The sequence below is a fragment of the Diceros bicornis genome, chromosome 5, assembly GCF_020826845.1.
Source record: "Diceros bicornis minor isolate mBicDic1 chromosome 5, mDicBic1.mat.cur, whole genome shotgun sequence".
Taxonomy (NCBI): domain Eukaryota; kingdom Metazoa; phylum Chordata; class Mammalia; order Perissodactyla; family Rhinocerotidae; genus Diceros; species Diceros bicornis.
This window is the reverse complement of record NC_080744.1, coordinates 61790693-61798019: the sequence shown is the minus strand read 5'-3', so window position 1 is coordinate 61798019 and position 7327 is coordinate 61790693. Positions and strand designations below refer to the sequence as shown.

The window sequence follows — 7327 nt, the reverse complement described above, 5'->3', positions numbered from 1 at the left end:
AGGATTTCTGGCAGCCTGGGGTGTGCATCCTCCCCCACATGCTCTGTGTCTGGGGCCTTTGGAGCTTCTGGTCAGGGCTGTGAACTCAGCATGTCCCTGCCCTACGATCCTGAGCAATACATCCTGAGGCCATCAGTGCCATTCGTCCCCAGGGTTCCCAGTACAGAGAAGGCCACGCTGCTTCTCTCCACATCCCCGCTTCTTCCTCCCTGTGCCGGGGCTGATGGGAATCCCCGGCCTTTCTCACTTCAAATGAAACGATAGATGAAAACACTCAGTGCTCTCTGGCTGTAGGGGAAATGCTATCACTTTAGAGAATCCTAAGATCTCATGTCTTCACTGACAGTTTTTCAATATGAAACAGCCTATTTCTTTATTGCTCAAAATCAAATTAAAGCTGGCTGTGTCCTCTCCCACTCGGGGTGGTGGGAAGTACCACCTCAGACACGACTGGCGGAGCACCCCACATTTATTGGGGTTCTGCAGCCCAAGACATTCAGGGAAGACTGTCGGGACTCGGGCCACCTCAGGTCTGCAGAGAAGAGAAGCCGGCAGCTCTGAGGGCTGGCAGGAGCTGGGCTTCCACTCAGCTCTGAGACTGCCTCTCTGGCACCCATACACTCCTCCTTGCCTTTAGCATCTGGCCCCTCGGGGTCTGTGGGGGCTTAGATTTCCCTGGAAGTCATGATCTCCTCGGTTCTCCCTCACTGAGTCCCTCCAAGTGTCTCCTCTCCTCCAGCCTCATGCCACATCCAACCCATCTCCCCACCCCCTCACCCCCACACCTTCCTCCACCCTGGGCCCCAGGGCTCAGGGGCAAGCGTTGTATGGTTCAGCAGGTCCCAGACCCTAGGTCCACAACAGCCCCTGTGGACTGTTTCTGGGGTCTTCCATGCCCCAAGGATGACCAGCAAGCTCCACCCTTCTGAAACAGAAAACAAAAAGTGCTGAATTTTTACATCTTGCTAATTATAGTCTGAAAAAAAGTCCTTCAGTTAGCCAGTTACAAAAATCACAGCACGTCAAAGCTGAAAGATGTTCAAGACCAGCTCTAGGGCAGTTCCCTCACTTCGCAGAAGATAAAACAGGACAAGAGAGGTCCCAGAAGTTGGCCAAGGTCACAAAGACAGGTGGCAGGAAGCAACAGGAACTAGAACTCAGATCTCTCTCCTTTGCACCACAACTGCTCAATAAGAAAAAACAGACAAACAAAAAACCCACCTTTGGCCAAAATAACACGTGCTGGTGTAGCCAGAGATGGTGAACAACCTAGTCCCTCTCCTGCTGATTTCCGCAATAAGGCAGTTATGAACTCATGAGATGTACCTGTCACTGTGACACGTGTGCACATCGACTGTGTCAGAAAAGGCGATCCCTCTAAACAAATGAACAAACACGTGGATGCTAATTGAGGATTAGCATCATCTCCCATCAATGTTAATATGCTTTGGTTACTTGCAATTCCCTTTTGTAAATCTGAGGGAAACATCATTGGCCAAATTAGCTCTTTTCAGCCAATAAAGGCCATATCAGCATTCCGTGGTTTGTGTTTGCTTACTGCTTATTTAGAGGGAGGTCAGATGAGAAGTTGGGCAGCCTGCACTTGATTTCCATTTCACTGAAGACAGGTGAAGGGAGGAGCTCCTAAGTCGTTCTCCCCCCCTCACCCCCCACCCACCGCGGCTGTGGTTGAGTCAGGCTCAGAGAGCTGAGCCGAAGCACAGCCTGGAGCACCAACTACCTCCACAGTGGCCTCCCCTGAAGGACTGGCCCAGATGGGTGAACTGATTTGGGTGGCTCCAAGGTCTTCCCCTGCCAGGAACTCTGAGTCCTGTTCTCAGGGCTGCCTGCGTATCATGTCCCCTCCGCTCTTGCCCACCCACTGAAGTGGCCTTCATTCCCCAGTCACTCTCTCTCCCCCACGTTCTTTCTCAGCGCTGAGAGGGCTCTTCCACGTTTGTCTGGCTCCCCTGCTGGCAGGGAAGCTCCACGCCCACAGCAACCCTCACCACCTGCTTCCCCTGCAGCCCCAGCGCTGACATCACAGGCGCCCGGTATTTGGTGAAGAACGAAGGCAGGAAGGAAAGTCTGAGCTGATAAGGCCCTGGGAGTATTGTCTAAGTAAGGGCAAGGGGAGGCCATCTCGGGGTCCCAAGTCTTGCCTCTCTAGAGTTCTACTGCGAAGAGGAAAAGATCAGTCTTTGAAATCAGACTTATATCCAAATCCCACCTTCTTTCGCCAGGGGCAGAATAATTTGGGCCTTGATAGTTTAACCAACTAGAGCCTGTTTCCTAACCCGCAAATTGGGGGGGAAGGACACCGATCAGGTTAAGTGCCTGGCCCAGTGCTGGGTCAAAGAGGGGGGTGACCGTTCCCAGACCGCCACCAACCCCGAGTCACACTACGGACAGCGTGGGCCCCAACGTGGACTCCCTCCCTCTTCCCTTGGCTTCAAGTGCAGGACGCCGGTCCTGAGGAACCCATGGAAGCAGCGGCGCGCCACCCCGAGCCGCAGCCTCGGCCGCCCCGGCCCAGCCCCTTCCGGGTCACGGCCGCTGGCTCCAGCCCCGCAAGGGTCACGGGTCCCGGCGCGGACGGGCCCGACCAGCGGCTCGCGACCGATTCGGGGTCGCGGACCGGACTTCTGTGGGGACCTCATTGGCATCACGGCCCCTCATCCCAAAAGTGCACTCCCGCGAGCACACGTGGCCCCCCGTAGTCTCTGGGGGCTACTACGCGGCCGCGTTCCCCTCCGCCGCGGCCGGAGAGAGGCCACAATCCCACCCTCCGCGCCCCGCCCGGCCGGAGCGGAAGAAGGGCGCAGGCAGCGCGCACCACGTGACCGAGCGTGACTGCCGGCCCTGCAGACGCGCGCGGAGGTCGGGCGGGCCGAGGGACAATTTCCCATGGTTCCTTCATTTGCATATGCGGTGTAAGAAGGTTAGGGAGACAATTATATTTAATTTGGCAGTAGCCACAAAGATACAGTTATAGCATACGTGAAACAGAAGGGCATAACGAGTACTTTGGGATTAAAAAATTGTGCACAATATAGTTACCATAAGTGTAAAAGTTTTGATACTTTGAACTTTATATACCGTCTGAGAAAGCGGAATACTCGTGCTCGCTTCGGCAGCACATATACTAAAATTGGAACGATACAGAGAAGATTAGCATGGCCCCTGCGCAAGGATGACACGCAAATTCGTGAAGCGTTCCATATTTTGGACCTGAGTTTACCCTGGTGCACAGTTTGCAGCTCGAAGCAAGCACAGTTCACCTACAGGTTCGATGTTGTGTTTGACCGAAAGGAAACTGGTGCCAGCAGATGGAATAAAGGGAGGTAGCGTGTAGTCAGATTTATCCGTTTTTTGTGCTTTTTACATGTGGCCCGCCGCCTCCCAGTCTTTTCCATCTTGCCTCTGCTTCCCCTGCACTAACCTGAGTTCTACGGTACCTTACACTTACGACAATGGCCGTGCCAAAGTTGATCCATTTCAGGTCCAAAATATTACAGGGCCTTAGTGCTACGATAAACATAAGGTGTACTATAACAGGAACTTGCAACAAGGCTGACTCCTCATGCTGCCTCTGAATCTTAAAAAAAATAATGCCCATTCCTTGAGCGTCCACTATGTGCCAGGGGCTTCACCAATATCTCATTTTAATATTCCTGACAGCCTTGCCGTGTAGGTATTACTGTCACCACTTCACAGGAGACACTGAGACGTAAAGCAACCTGGGCATAATCGTGTAACTAGTAAGTTGCCGAGGCAACGCCTGATGAAACAGGCCTTTAGAGGCACAGACCCTGAAAAGATCAGTGTCCTGCCCCCAGATAATTCATTTGCAAAAAGCACAGCTCTAATTAGTAAGATGAGAAGAAAAATAAAATCCAAGAAAGTTCAGATTTCCTGTGATGACTTTGTTGATGTTTTTTGAACTACCAATTTCTTTCCAGGAGAGAAATGTTAGTGCATATGCTTTGCTGGTGCCTGAGCACGCACGTAGTCCTCCTGGCGGTTTCTGCCGCCGCAAGACGCCTAAATCGGTTTGCTTCCAGCGGCGACCGCAGCCAGGGCAGGCAGACGCCGAGCCCCAGAGCCGCCCCAGGGCAGGGGCGGGTCCTCTCCCGGCGGGCGCTCGGAGCTGCCGAGCAGCGTTCCATCAGGGATCCATTTCTGTTCTCTTCAGAGGTGATCCTTTTCAGGTAACAGCCGAGAATAGGAGTCTGTGGGACCTCTTGTTGCGCCTTCTCCTCGGCTCACGGCCTCCAGTGCATGGTGTTAGAGGGCAATCTTTGCTTTTCTTTCTTCCAAACATGCCTGGTTCTTTGGAGGCCACTTGGGTAACTGGGTGAGTAGTTTTAAAGGTCTCCTTCTGGGATGCCAAATAAGGAAACGACCAACGTTCGTGTGGCTCTCTCTCCTTCTAAAGAAACTTCTCGTTTTTCTTGGCATGACCATTGTCTCACAGCAGAAATTAGGAAAGACACAGGCAATTCCTATAGTTCTGGAAAAGCCAGAGCCCTGGCTGATTCTCCTGGCTCTGCACAGTTCTATGCAGTAGGGACCCCTTTCCTCCTCCTGTTACACATGAGGGAGCTGAGGCACAGAGAGATTCAATGACTTGCCCAATGTCACACAACTAGTCAACTGCAGAGAAGGGATTGAGACCCAGGAAATCTGGCTATAGAGTTTGTGCTCTTAACCAACCACTATGCTGCCTTTGGGGGTGTAGAGTGGGAGGTGAGGCTGTTTAGAATTAATGGAAAGAGCATGCAGGTCCAGTTCTGCTTTTGTTGGCTTTCTGAATTCAAGGACAGGAGTCCAATTTTTGCGAAGGATCAAGGCTATACTTTAGATCAGGGTAGCTGGGAAAGGATGGACAAGTACGTGCCCAGTGACCTGGCAAGATGTGAGAGAGTGAAGGAGCACCCTCTCTGGGATGCAGCTGGAGGAGGAAGCAAGTTTTCCTGTTCTAGGTTGACAATCACTTACCTGACACCTGCCCCCAAAACTAATCCTACTTGATGAAGGATCTTCTTAGCAGTAAGCCTGTGCTTAATTAACCTCATGCAAATGAGCTTAATTGCTTCCCAGTAGCTGTTGTCCAGAAGCACCTAGGGATTCCTTCCCTCACACATTTCCAGCACCCAGATGAACCACGAAGTTGGAACCCATTCATCTAGACACCTGTCGAGCCCCTCTGATGTGCGGGGCCCTGTGTTGGAGGTCACAGGAAGAGCCAGATATGGCGCCTGTAGCCGAGGTACTCACAGTCCTGTGGGAAACAGAAACACACAACCAAGGATAGCTCGGGAAGGTGAGCACTAACTTCAAGAACCAAGTGCGGTGGGAACACAGAAGTTAATCCCAGGAGTCCAAAGAGTCTTCCAGATGTCTTTTGCCGACAGGTTACCCCAATTTGCAGAGTAAGTGGAGGTGAGGAGCGATCTACTGGTTTATCCCAGGGGAGTGAAAAATCAAGCAACCTCCAGCGTCGCTCAGTTTTTCCCCCCTGGGTTTGCTGGGACAGGTGAAGACAGAGACCACCTCTCCCACCGGGCGTCCCTATGAGGAATCCGGAGTTCTCCTGCTGAAAAAGGAGGGAGAGGTCGAAGGGGCATGTTTACCTGGTTCTTCACTCCCAGACCTCGGACTCCAGAGCCCGACCTTCTGCGGGCACCGCCGGAGGCGGGGGTGCGGAGCCAAACGCCGCCAAAGAACAGCTGGGAGGATATTCTGTGCCCCACAGCCGCTTCCCAATTCCCCAAGCCCCATTTCCACCCCCCCCCCCAAGACAAGGCGCCCTAGTCTGGGGCCTTTGGTCGTTGACTGTAATGCCTAAAATGTGTCGCAAGGTGGCAACGTTGTGGCGAGAAATAGACAAAAAATCCTGGGTTCTTTTTTTTCAAAGCATATTTTCCCTATTAATGTTTCATTTAACTTAATTAGAATCTGGTAAACTAATTAAAGTAGCTACGAGCCCCGCAATCAGCAATAATTCGTATAATTATTGATAATTACATCCATACCAATCGTTTGGTTATTAACATTTCGGGGGGAACAAACCATATCTGAAGGGAAACAGAAACACACAACCAAGGATGCGGAGCCCAGGAAGGTTTTTGCGACAAAGCTTTCTGGGTCGGATCCGCCTACACTCCAATCCGCAGAGATTCTGGCCCAGGTGGGGCACCCTTTCGGGCAGGCCCCGGCTGCCTACGGCGCTTTTCTCGGAATTCGGAAAGGAAAGGTACAAAGGAGTATTTGCTAGGCTCCTCTATGTGGGCCGCAGCCACAGAACTTCCTGCCTGGGCAGTAACTGCTATTCCCATTTTACAGAGAAGGAAAGCGCGGCTTCCAAAGTGAGGTTACATCTGGGGGGAACGGCGCGGGCACTCTCCAACACGTACGCTGCCCGGCCCTGTCCCAGCTCCGCTCGCCCCTGGCACGCCCTGGGGACGTAAGTCACTTCCTCTCTGGACCGCAGTTTCACAGCTGGTGAAACACTGGAGAACTGATCTGGTTGGTTCCACCCATAGGAGACGTTCCCGCTCCCTGGCGGGTCCCTGCTGGGAGATCGCACGTCCCGAGGCGACTTCATCCCTCGGCGACGCCTCAGTTTGCCCCGCGCCCTCACAGCCGTTATCTTTCTGATGTCGTCTCTGTGTGTAGCCCTTGGAATATCCCGGGACTTCAGGGGTCGGAGACCCGGCGCAGGGAGCTTTGCGGCCTGGCTTCGCGCCATGACCTCGCAGATGGGCTCTCCGCCCGCGCTCCTTCCGGGCAGCCCAGAGCGCGCCCCTGCTCGCCGCCTCCGCCCCGGGCCCCCTAGACGACCCGCCACGAAACTTCCCGGCCCGAGCAGCTACCCCGGCGGCGCGGGACCGCACGCCCGCCTCCAGGGTCCCCGCCCGGGCGCCCCGCGCCGCCCCAAGATGCGCAGTGAGAGCCTGGGGGGTCGGGAGGGCGGGGTCGTCGGGGCGCTGCCCTGCTCTCTGCTTCCTTCCCAGAGCGCTGCCACACGCCGCCGGCGACAGAGGCCTGAATGTTATTGCACAGAGGCTGCAACGGTGGCCTCGGAAGCATACAGGGCGCGGCACAGCACCCTGCTAGTCAGCCGAGGAGGTCAAACTGGAAATCAGGGCTGAAGGACTCCCAATGCTGTGCCCTTTCCCACTCCACCCATACTTTCCTCCCTCTCGCCCCACTTTCCATCTTTCATCTGTAGCCCAACCAGCAGGTGCGCTGTGGAAACTGAGGCCTACCGGAGGCCTGCGGTAAGGTGAGGCCTCAGCAACCGCGGCGCGGGCGCGTCCCC

General features: G+C 54.3%; 1 non-coding gene across 1 annotated transcript; it reads left to right on the top strand.

The window, feature by feature from the left end:
- Positions 1-3121: 3121 nt before the first annotated feature.
- On the top strand, positions 3122-3228 carry LOC131406685 (U6 spliceosomal RNA). Its single transcript, XR_009220311.1, has one exon. It is a non-coding gene; the product is annotated as a U6 spliceosomal RNA (small nuclear RNA).
- Positions 3229-7327: the final 4099 nt, after the last annotated feature.